The sequence below is a fragment of the Mustela nivalis genome (genome assembly GCF_964662115.1).
Source record: "Mustela nivalis genome assembly, chromosome: 2".
NCBI lineage: Eukaryota > Metazoa > Chordata > Mammalia > Carnivora > Mustelidae > Mustela > Mustela nivalis.
This window is the reverse complement of record NC_139021.1, coordinates 78,915,550-78,933,955: the sequence shown is the minus strand read 5'-3', so window position 1 is coordinate 78,933,955 and position 18,406 is coordinate 78,915,550.

Below are 18,406 nucleotides of genomic sequence, written 5' to 3'. Positions count from 1 at the left end.
ATTTCCCGGTTGACCCATTCATTCTTTAGAAGGATACTGTTTAGTCTCCATGTATTTGGGTTCTTTCCAAACTTCCTTTTGTGGTTGAGTTCTAGCTTTAGAGCATTGTGGTCTGAAAATATGCAGGGAATGATCCCAATCTTTTGATACCGGTTGAGTCCTGATTTAGGACCGAGGATGTGATCTATTCTGGAGAATGTTCCATGTGCACTAGAGAAGAATGTGTATTCTGTTGCTTTGGGATGAAATGTTCTGAATATATCTGTGATGTCCATCTGGTCCAGTGTGTCGTTTAAGGCCTTTATTTCCTTGTTTATCTTTTGCTTGGATGACCTGTCCATTTCAGTGAGGGGAGTGTTAAAGTCCCCTACTATTATTGTATTGTTGTTGATGTGTTTCTTTGATTTTGTTATTAATTGGTTTATATAGTTGGCTGCTCCCACGTTGGGGGCATAGATATTTAAAATTGTTAAATCTTCTTGTTGGACAGACCCTTTGAGTAAGATATAGTGTCCTTCCTCATCTCTTATTATAGTCTTTGGCTTAAAATCTAATTGATCTGATATAAGGATTGCCACTCCTGCTTTTTCTGATGTCCATTAGCATGGTAAATTCTTTTCCACCCCCTCACTTTAAATCTGGAGGTGTCTTCGGGCTTAAAATGAGTTTCTTGGAGGCAACATATAGATGGGTTTTGTTTTTTTATCCATTCTGATACCCTCTGTCTTTTGACAGGGGCATTTAGCCCATTCACATTCAGGGTAACTATTGAGAGATATGAATTTAGTGCCATTGTATTGCCTGTAAGGTGACTGTTATTGTATATGGTCTCTGTTCCTTTCTGATCTACCACTTGTAGGCTCTCTCTTTGCTTAGAGGACCCCTTTCAATATTTCCTGTAGAGCTGGTTTGGTATTTGCAAATTCTTTCAGTTGTTGTTTGTCCTGGAAGCTTTTAATCTCTCCTTCTATTTTCAATGATAGCCTAGCTGGATATAGTATTCTGGGCTGCATGTTTTTCTCGTTTAGTGCTCTAAAAATATCATGCCAGCTCTTTCTGGCCTGCCAGGTCTCTGTGGATAAGTCAGCTGCCAATCTAATATTTTTACCATTGTATGTTACAGACTTCTTTTCCCGGGCTGCTTTCAGGATTTTCTCTTTGTCACTGAGACTTGTAAATTTTACTATTAGGTGACGGGGTGTGGGCCTATTCTTATTGATTTTGAGGGGCGTTCTCTGAACCTCCTGAATTTTGATGCTCGTTCCCTTTGCCATATTGGGGAAATTCTCCCCAATAATTCTCTCCAGTATACCTTCTGCTCCCCTCTCTCTTTCTTCTTCTTCTGGAATCCCAATTATTCTAATGTTGTTTCGTCTTATGGTGTCACTTAATTCTCGAATTCTCCCCTCGTGGTCCAGTAGCTGTTTGTCCCTCTTTTGCTCAGCTTCTTTATTCTCTGTCATTTGGTCTTCTATATCACTAATTCTTTCTTCTGCCTCATTTATCCTAGCAGTGAGAGCCTCCATTTTTGATTGCACCTCATTAATAGCTTTTTTGATTTCAACTTGGTTAGATTTTAGTTCTTTTATTTCTCCAGAAAGGGCTTTTATATCTCTCGAGAGGGTTTCTCTAATATCTTCCATGCCTTTTTCGAGCCCGGCTAGAACCTTGAGAATTGTCATTCTGAACTCTAGATCTGACATATTACCGATGTCTGTATTGATTAGGTCCCTAGCCTTCGGTACTGCCTCTTGTTCTTTTTTTTGCGTTGAATTTTTACGTCTTGTCATTTTGGCCAGATAAGAGTAAATGAAGGGGCAAGTAAAATACTAAAAGGGTGGCAACAACCCCAGGAAAATATGCTTTAACTAAATTAGAAGAGATCCAAAATCGTGAGTGGGGAGAAAGGGGATAAAAAGAGGTTCAAAAAGAAAGAAAGAAAAAAAAAGAAAAGAAAAAAATTTTTTTAAAAAAAGAAAACACCTGAGAAAAATGTAAAAAAGAAAAAAATATATATATTAGATAAACTAGTAAAAAATCGTTAAAAAAGAAAAAGGTAACCGTTAAAAAAAAAAAAAAATTTACCCGAAGGCGAGAAGAAAAAGAAAAAAAAAAATGAAAAAGAAAAAATTAAATTAACTGCAAGACTAAAAAAAAATCACAGGAAAAAAGCCATGAGTTCCGTGCTTGGCTTTCTCCTCCTCTGGAATTCTGCTGCTCTCCTTGGTATTGAAACCGCACTCCTTGGTAGGTGAACTTGGTCTCGGCTGGATTTCTTGTTGATCTTCTGGGGGAGGGGCCTGTTGTAGTGATTCTCAAGTGTCTTTGCCCCAGGCGGAATTACACCTCCCTTACCCGGGGCCGGGGTGAGTAATCCGCTCGGGTTTGCTTTCAGGAGCTTTTGTTCCCTGAGCGCTTTCCGTAGAGTTCCGGAGGACGGGAACACAAATGGCGGCCTCCTGGTCTCCGGCCCGGAGGAGCCGAGAGCCCAGGGCCCCACTCCTCAGTGCGCCCTCAGAGAACAGCGCCCAGTTATTCCCGTCTGCCTGACCTCCGGCCGCGCTCCGAGCTCACCGAGCCTACGATCGGTCAAGGTAACACCGAGCTGCGAGCTTACTGTCGGCTTTGTTTCTGTAGCCGGCTTTCCCGTTCCAATACCCGCAAGCTCTGCAACACTCAGACACCCCCGATCCTTCTGTGACCCTGCGGGACCTGAGGCCACGCTGACCCCGCGTGGGCTTCGCCCCGGTTTAGCCTCTGGAGCGATGTCCCTCAGCGGAACAGACTTTTAAAAGTCCTGATTTTGTGCGCGGTTGCTCCGCTGCTTGCCGGGAGCCGGCCCCTCCCCCCGGGGTCTATCTTCCCGTCGCTTTGGATTCACTTCTCCGTCGGTCCTACCTTTCAGAAAGTGGTTGTTTTTCTGTTTCCAGAATTGCTGTTCTTCTTCTCTTCGGTCTGCCGATGGATTTTCAGGTGTTTGCAATCTTTAGATAAGCTATCTAGCTGATCTCCGGCTAGCTGAAGCAGTCTCAGCTTGCTACTTCTCCGCCATCTTGACTCCTCCCCCAGACCTATACTCTTAACCACATGCTCTACCGTTGCAGAGTCCTCCAGTTAAATTAAAAATATGCCTCAGTGGCAAGAGCTTCTTCTCCATCTTTGGGTCTCAGAGCAGGCTTTTCATCCACTGAAAGGACTACCATTATTACCCCCCATCTAAAACAGCCCAATCCATGGGGCACCTGGCTGGGCTCAGTGGGTTAAAGCCTCTGCTCTCAGCTCAGGTCATGACCCCAGGGTCCTGGGATCAAGCCCTGCATCAGGCTCTCTGCTCAGCAGAAAGCCTTCTTCCCCCTCTCTCTGCCTCTGCTTGCTTCTCTGCCTACTTGTGATCTTTGTCTGTCAAATAAATAAATAAAATATTTTTTGAAAATAAATAAATAAAACAGCCCAATCCAGCTCCATACCAGTCCCTCCCCATCATATCTACCAATTGAGCTACATTATTGTAGACATCACTGCATGACATCACCTTATTCATCAGATACCTATCCCTTTCACTAGGATATACATCCAATAAAGAGAGGAATCAACTTTACTTGGCTTAGCTCTGTAGCCAACAGGCTTAGAGCAGAGGCAAGCACATATTTTGTTGAAAGGAAGATGGAAGGATGAGTGGATGCATGGACTGATGACGTGACAGCACAACAACTGAATTTGATCCTTCTTCCACTTCCTGCTAAATTTGCTCACTAAATTTACAAAGCTTCCCTTTGAAGTAATTTAAACTCTGTGAGTTCTTCACTGAGTAGCTCTGAGAAATAAAAGGGAAGTGACATAGAATTAAAAAAATCAAAAAGAGTGTCAGTGTGTCTCAAACTGTGTTTTTCTCAAAATGGGTATTCATTAAGACCTCAAAAGGTATCATGGATAATTGAGAAATGCTGGATTAAATCAAAATTCATTGTGGCTCTTCTTTACTCTATTTCCCTGGGTACTTTGCTATAGTTTGCTAAAAGTTTGAGTCCTCCCCCTATCAAATTCATATATTGAATGAAACTTAACCTAGGCAGCAAGCCACTACAGGGCCATCCTGCTGAACCATGGGGGTGACAATGCCACCCCAGTGGGCTTGGGGGGCAGAACATTGATCCTAAGTGGATTATCCTTGAGCCTTGATATCAAAGGAAATTTGTCCTGTTAGGTTTTGGACTTACTTGGGACCTGTCACTCTTTTTTTTCCTTTTCCTACTTCTTACCTTGGGAATGAGAATGCTATCTTATGGCTGTACCATGATTGTGTTTGGGAAACATATCATGTATCTGGTTTCAGAGGTTCACAGCTTGAGAGGAATTTGTCACAGGAAGAATTGTACCTTGAGTCACATATATATTTGCTTTTGATGATGTGTAGATGAGATCTCTGACTTAAAAGCTGATCCAGAATGAGTAAAGACTTCAGGGGCTATTGGGATGGAATGAATGAATGTTGCATGTGAGAAGGACAAGAGTTTGGGAGGCCAGAGGTGGAATGCAATAGATTTAACACTGGTATCCCCCAAGATTCATATGTGGAAGTCTGACCCCCCAGTATAATGGTATTAGGAAGTAGGGCTCTTGGAAATGTGATTAGGTCAAAGGGTGGAGCCTTCATTCATAAGTTTAGTGCCCTTAGCAAAGGGACCCCAAAAAACTCCTTCACCCCTTCTGTCATGTGGGGATACAGTGAAAACACTGCTGTTTACCAACTAGGAACCAGATGGGCCCTCACCAGATGCCAAACTTGCCATCACCTTGATCTTGGATTCCCCAGCCCCCAGAAATGTGAAAAATAAATTTGTCCTATTTCTACGCCACTCTGCTATGGTATTCTGTTGCAGCAGCCCAAACTAATTAAGACAGACTTTCATTTGCTAAATAGGCACAATGAAACTGCAGCACTGTAAATGTTTCCCAAACTTTATTGACATAAATTCTTTTTTTTTCTCCCTGAGATCACCCTGTGATATATTAGGTTTCCATGAGAAATGTTTTGGAACACACTGAATCTTAAAATGGTTAGGCATTTTTATTATTGTTCTACGATTACATAAACGGATCATTAAGTTGGCATTACCTGAAGCAGAACAAATGAAGCCAAATTAGATCCCCAAATCATATTGAATATTATGGCTGGCTTGGATTAATGTGTAAAGCTTTTCTCTAACCTGGATAAATTTTAATAAATATCCTACATAGAATTCCATGATCACCATGGAATACACTGCAACCTTTTGATAACTAGGTGATTCATCATGATAAGAAATGTTTGCCAAGGAAGCTCTCATTTTATTGTCATTTATGTAGGATAATAAATTAGCATTGTACACTATAATAAGGTGTCCAATAAAGTTCTAACTTGTAAAGAAATTCCGGGCATTAGGAAGATGAGCAGCATAACTAGTTGCTATGTCCTTGTGGTGTTTAAAATGGGAAATAAAATAAAATTGATTGTTGAAGGCAGAGACTATCTTCTAAATTTTTTATATTTTGGAGTACTTATTATGGGCAAGGCCCTCTTTTAAACACAGTAGCTTACTCTGGACAAGCCTCTGCTTGGTCCAGAGGCTGGTCCCTATCTGTGCCTCCCTTATAGCTTGATGGTAGGTTTTTTCTGAGAGTTACAGGGTTCAAAGGCAGCACCTGTTTCTGTGAGGACAGCACGACCACCACATATGGGCTATACTTTGGAGATACTGTGGGTTCAGTTCCAGACTTCTGCAATAAAGCAAATATTTCACCAAAGCAAGTCAAATGAATTTTTGTTTATTTTCCAGCACTTATAAAAGTTATGTTTACACTGGTAGTCTATTAAGTATGCAACAGCAGTATATCTAAAAAACAATGCACAAATGTCCATTTAAAAATACTTTATTGCTAAACAATGCTAGACATAATCTGAACTTTCAGCTGGCAGAGAGTTTTGCTTCAGTGTGGATGGTTGCTAACTGATCAAGGTGGTGGTTGCTGAGGGTTGATGTGACTGTAACAATTTCTTAAAATAAGACAGTGAAGTTTGCCACATCAATTGACTTTTCCTTTCATGAGTGAATTCTCTGTAGCATATGATGCTGCTTGATAACATTTTACCTTCAGAAGAACTCCTTTCAAAATTAGATTCAATCCTCTCAAATCCTGCTACCGCTTTACCAACTAAGTTTATATGATATTCTAATATCCTTTGCTGTCATTTTAACAGACTTCCTAACATCCTCACCGGGAGTAGATTCCAGCTCAAGAAATTACTTTGTTTGCTCATCCATAAGAAACAACTCCTTATCTGCTCAAGGCTGATTAAGAAATTACAGCAAATTAGTCATATCTTCAGGCTCCACTTCTAATTCCAGTTCTCTTGCTCCTTTCACATCTGCCATTACTCCTCCACTGAAGTCTTCAACCCCTGCAAGTCATCCAGGAGGGTTGGAATCCACTTCTTCCAAACTCTGGTCAATGTTAATATTTTGACCTCTTCCCATGAATCATGAAGGTTCTTAATGTATCCAGAATGGTCAGTCCTTCTCCGAAAGTTGTCAATTACTTTGCCCAGATTCATCAGAGGAGTCACTACCTAGGGCAGTGCTAATGAAATGTCTTTCTTAACAATAAAACTTGAAAGTAAAGACTACCCTTTAATCCATGGGCTACATAATAGATGTCATGTTGGCAGACATGAAAACAACATTAGTCTCATCGTATGTCTCCATCAGAGCTTCTGGGTGACCAGGTGCATTGCCAAGGAGCAATGATACTTTGAAAGCAATCTTTTTTTCTGAGCAATAGGTCTCAATAGTGGGTTTAAAATATTCAATAAACCATGTTGGAAACAGGTGTGCTGCCCAGGCTTTTTTGTGCCATTAACACAGCACAGGCAGAGTAGATTGAGCATAGGGTCCTAGGATTTTCAATGGCAAATGAGTATTGGTTTCCACTTGAAGTCATCTGCATTAGCCCCTAACAGGATAGTCAGCCTGTCCTTTGAAACACTGAAGCCAGGCATTGACTAGATGCATCTTCTTCCAACAGAAGATGAGCTCAATCTATATTGAAAATCTCTTATTTAACATAGCCATCTTCATTAATTAAGTAGATCTGGATAACTTGCTACAGTTTCTACCTCAGTACTTGCTGCCTCACCTTATCTTTTACATTATGCAAATGGCTTCTTTCTTTAAACTTCATGAACTACCCTCTGCTAGCTTCAGATTTTTCTTCTACGGTTTCCTCACCTCTCTGAGCTTCACAGAATTGAAGAGAAATGGGGTCTTGCTCTGGATGAGATTTCAGCTTAAAGGTATATTGTGGCTGGTGTGATCTTCTGTCCAGACCACTTACCTTTTCTCCATCCCAGTAATAAGCCTGTTTCACTTTCTTATCATCCGTTTGTTCACTGGAGTAGCACTTTCAGTTTCCTTCAAAAACTTTTCCTTTGAGTTCACAACCTGGCTGACTAGGCTTTGGCCCATCTTGAATTTCAACACGCCTTCATCACTGAGCTTACTCATTTCCACCTTTTGATTTTATGTGAGAGACTTGAGACTCTTCCTTTCTTAGAGGCCACTGTAGGGTCCTCAACTAATGTAAATATTGTTGTGTCTCAAGGAACAAGGAGGCCCAAGGACAGGGAAAGAGATAGTGAATGCCTGGATGATGGAACAATCAGAACACAATAGGTTTATCCATTAAATTGGGAGTAGTTCATGGCATCTCCAAATAATTACAATAGCAACATCAAAGATCACTGAACACAGATCCCCATAAAAAATACAATAATGAAAAAAGACATAAAAAATAAATACAATAATGATGAGAAATTTTGAAATACTGTAAAAACTACCAAAATGTGACACAGAGACACAAAGTATGCAAAATGCTGTTGGAAAAATGGTGCCAGCAGACTTGCTTGGCTGATGGTCGCCACAAACTTTCAATTTAGAAAACAACAATAACAAAACAATATTAGCAAAACACAATAAAGTGAAACATAATAGAAGGAATGCCTGTATATATGCTCCATGATCACAGAGTTTTGTTTGCTTTAACCTGTTTCTGCACAGAACCTTCTATTTAAGGGAAAAATCAAGCAGCAGAGGAGTACCAGAAAAAGACTGTAGCATTCACATATTTATAATTTTGTACCAAGATACATATTTTACTGAGGAAATTAAATATGAGGCCAAGAGTCTTTGGATGTTTGTGCACAAGTAAATGAATGTCTGGATTGTTTTTCTCTTAACCCAAATATTGTGCCATTATGTGGCCAAAGCCCGTAGACAAATCCTTAGGAATCTGGACTCTGAAGATTTTGACTCAGATCCAAAAGTCAATTAAATGAATGAAACTGCAAGAAATAAGCATGCAATTCTTAGTTTAAAGCTAGCCAGTTTTAATCAACAGCCCACCAAAGATTCATTTTAAGGGATCATGGACTCTAATTTTCTGAGAGTTTAGTATCTACTCATTCTCATATTTTATATATGTGATAATTGTCTATAGTTCTTAATAGGTTTCATAATTAATATTTATGTTCTCATCTATGTCTTAATATAAATTCAATTTTCAGTTAACTTTATTGAGGTATAATTAAAATATAATAAAATACTCATCATATTTATGAGTACAATTCAGTGAGTTTTGACAAATATACACATTCATACAGCCACCAACCTAATCCATACTTAGGTTTCTGTCACTCCAGAATATTCTTTTATATCCCTTTCCCCCTACTTTATGCCCCAGGCAATCACAGACCTGATTTTAATAACTATAGGTTATTTTTGTCTGTTTTAGTACTTCATATTAATGCAGTCATCTCATAAATTTATCTTGTTCCGCATCCCACCTCTGTGGTTAGAATATGGATTTTTAATGACATGGAAACTGTTGAATATAGACATTTGATGGTTCTCTCCTTTGGATTCATTTCCTAAGAAACTAGCCCATTTGCTGCAAATGCCTTAATGGGAAAACATCGTCCACCAAATTTAGCATGTTGCCAAAAGTTATTTATAGGTTGTAAATTATCTAAAGACTTTTTTCTTCCTTCCTTTCCAAAATGTGATCAAAATTTCCACTTTTCAGCCAGAAGAGATATTTGCAGTAAGCATTTGCAATCTGTCTAAATATGTAACAGTACTGTTTTTTAAATTATAATTTTAATAGGGTTTTTTTCATCTGAATTAACCCAAGAGCCCATGAAAACACTCATACCATTCCCCTGTCTTCATGTTTATAATCATCCCTTATTTAAACTTTGAAACTTTTCCCCCTTTGACTCATCTTGTTAGCCAACTTTTCTCAGTTGGCTTCTCGTGTTTTTTTTTTTTTTCCAGTTTCTTTCTTTCTTTTTTTTTCAGTTATACCAGTGGAAACTTAGTAATGTGTGTCCTAAGATAGAAGATTCTGAAATATGCTCACCATCATCCATTCTGAGCCACACCTCAGCAATTTGGCTACACATATAAATAAGGAGCAAGTTGTGTTTGAAGAGGAGAGGGGAAAAAAAGAGAGAGAAAGAAAAAGATGCTTTTTGCAGTGTGGATAAAATCTCCTGGGCCTGAAGTGTTGTAGAACAAGGGAGAAAAGACACAAACAGCAGTGTAAACATGACTGTCAACAGTATCATCCACCATCGTTCCCAAATGGTCAATGTGTCAACAAAGCAATCCCTGTTTAAGTAATGCAACGTAAAATTGCAGAAGGAAGCTGCCAAAGTCTGCAGATTGCAACTGGTATCTTCCCTTGAGGAAACAGAGAGATTCCCTGAGCACACGAAGGGAAGGATGGGTGCTCTGCCCCTGATGATCAGCCGGGGAGCCAACCCACACCTGAGGCAGAGACACGGAACTGTCAGGGGGCAGCTCATGAAGACAGAGGCAAGAAGAGCGTCCAGAAAGGCCAATTCAACAGTTGTTATGGAAATAATGACCTTATAATGGCATATAGGCAGCAATCCAAACAACAGGTATTATTATAACAGGTATTATTAAACAGGTATTATTATAAAGTTAATGCATCATTGGCCAGAAGATGGCTTAGCTGGGATTTGATTTTTATCATGCCTTCTTTCAAATCAGTTACCATTTGGGGATGTTCTTCATGCATTATTCAAGTACCAGGCATGGTCCCAGGCACTTGATAACATGTTAACCCTCTTGCTACTCCAATGGTAGACCTCATCATCATTGTTTCACATAGAGGAAATGGAAGCTTGGGCAGGAGAGAAAATGTTTGTGAAACCGCTAGCAAAGGCAGAACGAGGATTCAGAACTTTGACTATCTGGCTACAAGCAAAAAAGTGTGAATAAGTGTGTCTTCTGCCCTATGGCTTATAGTCCCTCCACCTGAAGAAATTGGGAATTTGTTTTCAGGTGGAAAGGGAGTCCATCCTCAAGATGGAGGATGAATTCTTGTCTTTCAACCTTCAGCTACATCATTTTATGAACTACAGATGAAAGTTGGTTGTACAAGTGTGTGACTACATGGTTTATATCCTATAAGAGGAGAAAATAATAAAATAAAAGAAGGAAAAATACTAGACAATTATTAGGAAAGTTCTCTCACCTCGACTACAGACATCGTTGCCATGTATTAAAGAGCAGACAGGTATAACAATAGTTTTCCAAAGAATTGTTCTAACATGGTAGAAGATATTCTCTAATTGTCAACATAATTAAGTAAAAATTTCTTTCAAAATATGGGCCTTTGAATTCGGTGTGTTTAACTGTAACTTCCAAAAGAAAAGTAGGAGAAAGTCATTATCATTAGTAAACACGATTATCTATTTTTCAATATTCAAGTGGGGATTATTTTGCTAATGCAAAATTTTTATAAAAACAATTGACAATAACCATTTTATAAAATGCTGAACTGGATTCAGAAAGTATTGTAATTATACATAAACTTTCAGAGGCTCTTAACTAATAATAAAGGTTACTCAAGAAGAATTTGATCCTACTCTATAAATCTAAGTCCCTTGGTGACATTGCCTTCACCAAAATAAAACATTAAGTATACATACAATTTCCTTAATAGTATCCACTCTGAAGAGACCTATGGAAAGAAAGCAATTGACCATGCTGAGAATTTACAGTGGTACTACATTCCTCTGCATATGTTCAGAATAGCAGTCCTGAGCAGGGTCCATGTTCCCATGTGATTTTCAGCAAGCCACCTTAGCTCAAGTTATCAGAAACAGATGACAAATGGCTAAAAATATTTCTAAATAATGCTAACCCAGCAACAGCCCAGCTGACTCATCAAGTTTGGCTAATCCTGCCGAGAAATGCTAAAATAGTCTAACCTTTGGATCAACTGTCTTGGAATGCTGCTTCATCAGAACTAAAGCTCTTGTTTCAAATACGAGGACAGGAACACAGCTTTTGCACCGGAGAAGCTCAAGGACACCATGTCACCCAGGCTCAGGCCCTTTCCTGTCTTCCAGGCCTTGAGGAGGGAATGACAGAGTGGAATAGCCATCTGCATCTGAACAACAGCCTTTCAGTTTAAAATTTTAAGGTTTTTATATTATTCTTAGCTTGATTACGCTCATATATTCTCATAGGAACTTAGGAAGAGGGGACAAAAAGTCACAGAATCAGGTGCACATCTTCTGAAATTTTCTTTGGTGAGAAGCATTATCACTGTAAGGATCTCATTCCTTCACTCTCGGAGCAGATTATTTTATCATTGCCCCCCAGGGACCAAGAAATAGGATGATAGGGCTGATCTCAGACAACAGAAAAGCACTGGAAGGTACCAGACTAGAGTCAGGGTTGTACCAACTGACTGTGCAAAACAAGAAGACTGTGTCCGCCGAGGCAAAGTGAAGTGACATCTCCACCGAAAATTGAGGAGAAGGGAAAGGAAGAGCAGGCAACCCCAGCCCTTCGTCCTTTTCTCCAGATGATGAGCTGGATTCTTGCTTTCTGCAGGCATGTTGTCCACTGTCCCCACTTGCTGCTACTAATAATGATACCAGCAAGAAGGAAGCACAGAATCTTCTACCTTATCAAACCACAAATCTGAAACTGTCACAAAAAGTGCTGAGCTAATAATATTTATTCTGGGTATTTCCAGCAGTAATCTCTAGTGAATGTAGGCACAACTTGACAAGAAAAATGGCTTATATAAAAATTTTCATCCATCTGCGAATACTAGACTTTTTAAAATATGTTTTTAATCTTGCCTAAATCAATCCCTGACCATGCTGAGATTTACACATTATTAATTTCGTTTGGGTCATATCTAATGTTTTCTGAGAGATTTTCTTTCTGATCTTATGCCAAGGACAATATTGTAGTCTTATGTTCCCCCAATTTTTTAATGATTATGCAGTTTGTTTCTCATGTATTTATTTTACTGTTATGTTCTTTTTAAATTGACTTGACTTTGCCCTGTTTTGGTGTTGCCAAATTTACATTTTCTTTTTCTCTTCAGCAACTGAAATGTTTGAATGGAATGAAGTAAATGTGATACTGTAGATGTCCTCTGTGTAAGACTGAATCTCCCATGAGAACAAAGTATTCTGCTATAAAATCTAACCTAAAAGATTGTTCCCATATCCCGATTACTCTTGGGTTCCACTGAGGCCTGGTCAGTGACACAGAGGGGGCCGCATGGCAGAGAGGACAGTTTGCATGGGTCATGTGGGACACTGAGAGATAATGACAGAACCTTGTCTCTGCTACTGATTTGTTGGGTAGCCTTGGGTAAACTACTTATTCTCTCGGAGCTTCAACTTCTTCACCTATAAACCTGGAGTAATTATTCCCACTTTATGGGCTTATTGTGAGGGACTGGCAAATGTTCTCTCTTTCCTCCCACATAAGCAAAACTTCACCATGAGGTCAAGTGAACAGCCATAACCACAACACACTGAAAATTTCTACTCCTACCACTTTACCCCCCTCCTCCTCCTGTTCCAGCCACCTTGTTCTTTCCCACTGCTTTAGATTGGCTCTTCCTCTCCCATGAATGTGTTGCCCCAGGCAACCCCCTCCCTTGGCCGAAATAGCACCTCTGCAGGACTGAATGAGATCTACCTTATGTAAAATTATACCCTTCCTTCCTTTCCTTTTCCCTACTTTCCTTTCTTCCTTCCTTCTTACTCTTTACTTGGTCTCACCTGCTGCACTAATGTAAGTGCCACAAAGGCAGGGATATTTCTGTTTAGTTTGGTTTTGTATCACAATTGTCTAGAACACCACATTAGAGTTTTCCAGTAAATACCCTTTTCCTATTTTGCACTTTATAAGATTATATAAGACTATAGAAGACAAGGTTAAATTTAGATCTCTCACTTGGCTATCTCCGTGAATATTTTTAATGTTTGCTTAAACTTTTTAAAGTTTCTGTAATAATTTTAGATTTACAGAGAAGTTACAAAGATAGTACGGAGTTCCCGTACGTCCTTCACCCAGCTTCCCCTAATGATAACATCTTACATAACCATGGTACATTTGTCAAAACTAAGAAGTTAACGTTCTTGCAGTACTTTTTTAAACAAATGAATTGATAAAAAGCACCAACACATCTATGAAGTTTATAGTCATATGTTCAGGTCATTAACCCAAAATAGATACTGACAAGAACAGAGTGTCCTGAAATTATTTCACTTCCTCTCTTTTTTCTTTCATATTTTGTCATCTTGGAAATCCTTTCTATGTGAATAACATGTATATTTAAGGGCTTGGGTTGGTGGATTTGCAAAAGACTTTCCCACCACAGATCTCTAGAAGACCCCTGGAAATCTCTGGCAAGAAAGCTTTTAGAACTCTCATAAAAATAGCCTGTAACTGTCTACTAAACCACCAGCTGAAAAGAAAAGTTCCTTCATTTATAAAAATAGTAGGATAAAGTACAGAGAGAACATATAACATAATTCTTAATGAGAAGCTTATTTTGTCTCTAATGTGTAAACGTTTACTCATTGCCCTGGAAAGTGGTTCTAGAATGCCAAAGTGTTGACAAATTGCTAAGGACTGTGCTAAATGCCCTCATTAGCTTAAGCTTAGATAAAGTAATGCACAAAGCACCTCCCCACGCTTCACAATTTGTCAGCGGGAGATCTGCATACTGCAGCTATCACTTTTCCCAGTCCGTAGCAAAAGCAGCTGGGAAGAGGCAAATGCATGATGGCGCTTGATCTGTGACTAAATTAGTCACGATGGGACAGCTGTGTATTCTGCAACTGTAAGACAGTCAACATTCACAGGAGCTAGGTCTCCTCCTCTGTGAACCTGATCATGCTTGGTCCTGGGCCACCTTGCCACGGTCCCTTTATTTAATTCTTCTTACCCTACACCGCCTCTCCTGTTGTTTCAGTTCAACACATTTTATTCACTAATTCAACAACATTTAGCTGCCATTTGCCAAAGAGATTTACACACATTATTTCACTTAATTCTCCTCATGACCCCAAAACGCATTACTATTTCATTTAATAAATGAAAATAAAGGAAGTTCAAAGACCTTGAGAAAGTTGCCCACATAAATGACGGCCAGCAAGTGGCACAGACAGTATTTAGACCCAGACCCGGGAGACTCCAAAGTCATTATCCTTCCCTTTGATGATGTTTTACTACATTTCAAGAAAAATAAAAATTATAAAGGAGTCCTTTTATTCAAATGATTTCATGGAAAATTAAATACATTTGGTGAATTGATGTTTGTTGGTCAAGAGTAGCTTATGATTGAGGGTTTGCCACATTAATGGATTCCTGACCTCATGCACTTTACCACGATGCCAAAACACAACTGGAGGGTGGGAGGGAGAGAGCAATGGAAGATGGAAAAAATAAACTGAGAAAATGGAGGCTCAATATGAATTTCTACCTCACAAAGATGTTCTCTGAACCCCAGCTGAATAAAGACCCTTATGCCCCAACCCACCCTGGGCTCCCCCATCTCAGAGACTCTACTGTGTACATGTGTAAGGTTTCTCTCCCCTTACATCCTCCCACATCCTGGGCTTTGATTTCTACATCTTTGCTCTATAAGACAAATTCTCTCTTGGCATCTACCATCATGCTTACATGCTCAGCAAATTTTTGATCAAAAGAACAACTTCCCAAGATGGATGTCCTAAGGACAGGTTATGTAAACTTTGGTTCACATTAGATAACTGAGTCATGGTCACAGTCATGTCAGAGAGGAGATGTCAAGAGAGGAGACAGTAAAAAGTATTTTCTTACTCCCTCGAATTATTTTTTTTTAAGATTTTATTTATTTATTTGACAGAGAGATCACAAGTAGGCAGAGAGGCAGGCAGAGAGAGAGGGAAGCAGGCTCCCCGCTGAGCAGAGAGCCCGATGCGGGGCTCGATCCCAGGACCCTGAGATCATGACCTGAGCCAAAGGCAGAGGCTTTAACCCACTGAGCCACCCAGGCGCCCCTCCCTCGCATTATTTTTAATCATAGTAGTTATTTATTATAAGTCTCAAATATCATAAAAGGAGGCCATAGAAATGTATACTTGCTTTATCAAACTGTGGCATGGAAATTATTTTACTTCTCTGTGCCTCAATATTTTCAAAATCTGCAAAGCAAGAAAAATAATCTTACCTATAAGGACTGAATAAAATCTACTAACATACTTAGCGCATTATCTGGCACATAGTAATCACTCAAAAGAAGTAGTTTTATCATTGTTAGTATTGTTAGTATCACTATCTTTTAAGTTTTACCTACCTTGAGCATGTCTCTGGGTCTCAGTTTCTCACCTGCATAAAATTTGTGTGCAACCATTAATGTTCCTTCCAGATACTAATTTCTAAGATTTTAAGCCTCTCAATATCTATATATATATCAAATTATCCCAGAGTTAAATAAGAATTTGAGGTCCCTAATACTTTCTTTCACCACAGGTCCTCTATTTACATGACAATTTTATGTGTATACTTCTATGTATGTGTGTGTGGTGTCTAATAGAAAAGGTTGAGCCCACTAAAAGTTATTTTTTACAACATGCTAAAGCAACAAACCAAACCTTCAGAATACTAAAAATGTTTTTGTTTGGTTTTAATCTGATAGTGCATTGTTTGATAGAAATTAGTTTCAGAGAAATTTAAGTAAGATGTGCTTTCACCAACAGTTATTGCCTTCCTGAGATATTCTGAAATTCTAACTTTTTATGATTCTTTATAATAAATAACACTAAATTTAATCCAAAATTCAATATGTTGATATGAAAAAGTAATTTTTGATATACCATCACTTTTCTCTTATTCTTAAAAGTAAGATATTTTCAGCTTATCTATTTTCAAATAGTTCCTAAATAATAGTTTGCTTTGGGTGATTGATATAGGAATTTTGCTCATACAATACCTCCAAAACATGACATTTTAAATCACATACTCCTTTCTCTTGTAATGTTTAAAGTGAATTTCATATCATTACACAATTTATCACTTGGAGCTGGAATAAGATATTTACATGGGTTCCATCTCTACCTCCACAACTGAAAAAGTATGGCTAAGTCTTATTAAAAGTGTGCATGCTTGGTTACCGAAACTGAGTAGCAATAGAGAAGAATGGTCTTGAATATACATTTAAGGGCATTTGCATGGATAACAAGCCCCAGTGATACAGGTTGACATACAGAGCTCTCTTCCATATTACTTCTCAGAGACCTCTGTGAAAACATACTCAACAGACTCCCCACTGCAGTATGGTACTCTCTCTCCTGAATGAATGAAAATGGAAGGTATCTAGCAGAAGCACTTAAATCTCTATCAGTTGAACAATATGACATGAATTAAACTTAGATGAGCAAAAGAATATTTGGAAGACAGGCAGAGATCTACAAACTCATGAAGCAGGAAGGCTTCAGATGGGAGGTTAGATGACTTGGAATAAAGGTGGCATATTGGGAGGAGTTAGGAAATAAATCTCGATTATGTGGGATCAGACTAGGAAGGGCCTTGAAAACTCTACAGAAGAGCTTTGGCTTGATGGGATTGGCAGCCAAGCAACATTACAGTGTATCATGAGAAATCAGTATAAGAAGGAGTGCTTGGATGGCAGGAGGTAAGATGGCTGAGAAAGGAAGGAAACAGACAGGACTTTTGGTAAGAGGATTGGCAGACTGAGCAGGCTTGAATCCTAGGTCGGCCACTGACTACAGGTATGCCCTCTTGCCCTCAATTCCTTCTCTGTGAAATGGAGTGTAGTGATGAGGTGGAGGGAAGCCTGTAGAAGTGCTGTCAGCTCCTGATATGGTTTTAGTGTGTGATGCCGGCATGAACAAGGTGGCAATGTGATTGAGCAGGGGTCACATCTGAGAGTGTTTTGAAGGAGACAATCTCAAGCTTGAATGCAAGAAAAAATGTAAAATGTAAATCTCATGCTATTAGCATGAAAACTTAAAGAATTTCTGAACCTTAGAGAAAATCTGAATCAACTGGAAAGGGAGCTTTGCCTGCTAGAAAGAGTACATGTTCACACTATTGGTCACCCTGGTTGGCTAGGTCATTGCATCATAGGTCATTTTATCATGACTTGCAAACAGAGATCTTTGGGAGAACTGAAGCCACTCATACAAACTCATATAATCCTAAAATGGTAGTTACAACTAGAAAATGAAGAAAAAAATAATCTGTGGGTTTATTTGTAATCTGGCATTTAATATTTTATTGGTTTTGTATATGACTTTACATACATCATATCAAAAACGTTGCACTTGACACCTTCCAAATTAGTTCTTAGAGTCTTTCAGCTTGTAAAAAACATAATTTTATGACAAACTTGATCAGGCACCAAATTATACCTAAAGAAGAAATAATTTGCACTGCAGGGGTGGTATTAAGGGTAGGGTTATCTGTTTATCTTGTGTTTACCGAAGCACTGACTAGGACACCTGAATTCACTTCCCTGGGGCATTTGATGTTCAGAGTAAAACACAACCACAGGTTTTTCTAGAACTGTGATTTGTCCACACACACTCAAGCAGAGTTCAGTGTAAATGGAACTCACACAAAATCAAATAGTGTATAATAATTCCCAAAATTGAAACTTGTGTTGGAAATTAATTTCTATAGAAAAGAGATAAAGAGATGTAATAGAAAAATATTTTATATATTTACTATTACTACGCACACTGCAGTAATAAAACTAATCTGTATTTTATAAAATCCATCTCTAATGACCCATGCAACATCTTTTGGATGTAAAATTGTATGTGATTCCAACATATTCTACCTTTCAAATAATATCAATGTTTGTGAAGTGCTTATTCTATATAGAGCACTGTGCTGGGCACAGGAATATATCGGTGAGCAAGACGGGTGTGAGCTCTGCCCTCCACAAGCTCACATACAATATCGCTCATGAGAAACCTGAAGCTCAGATAACTTGATTGGCATCAAAGTCT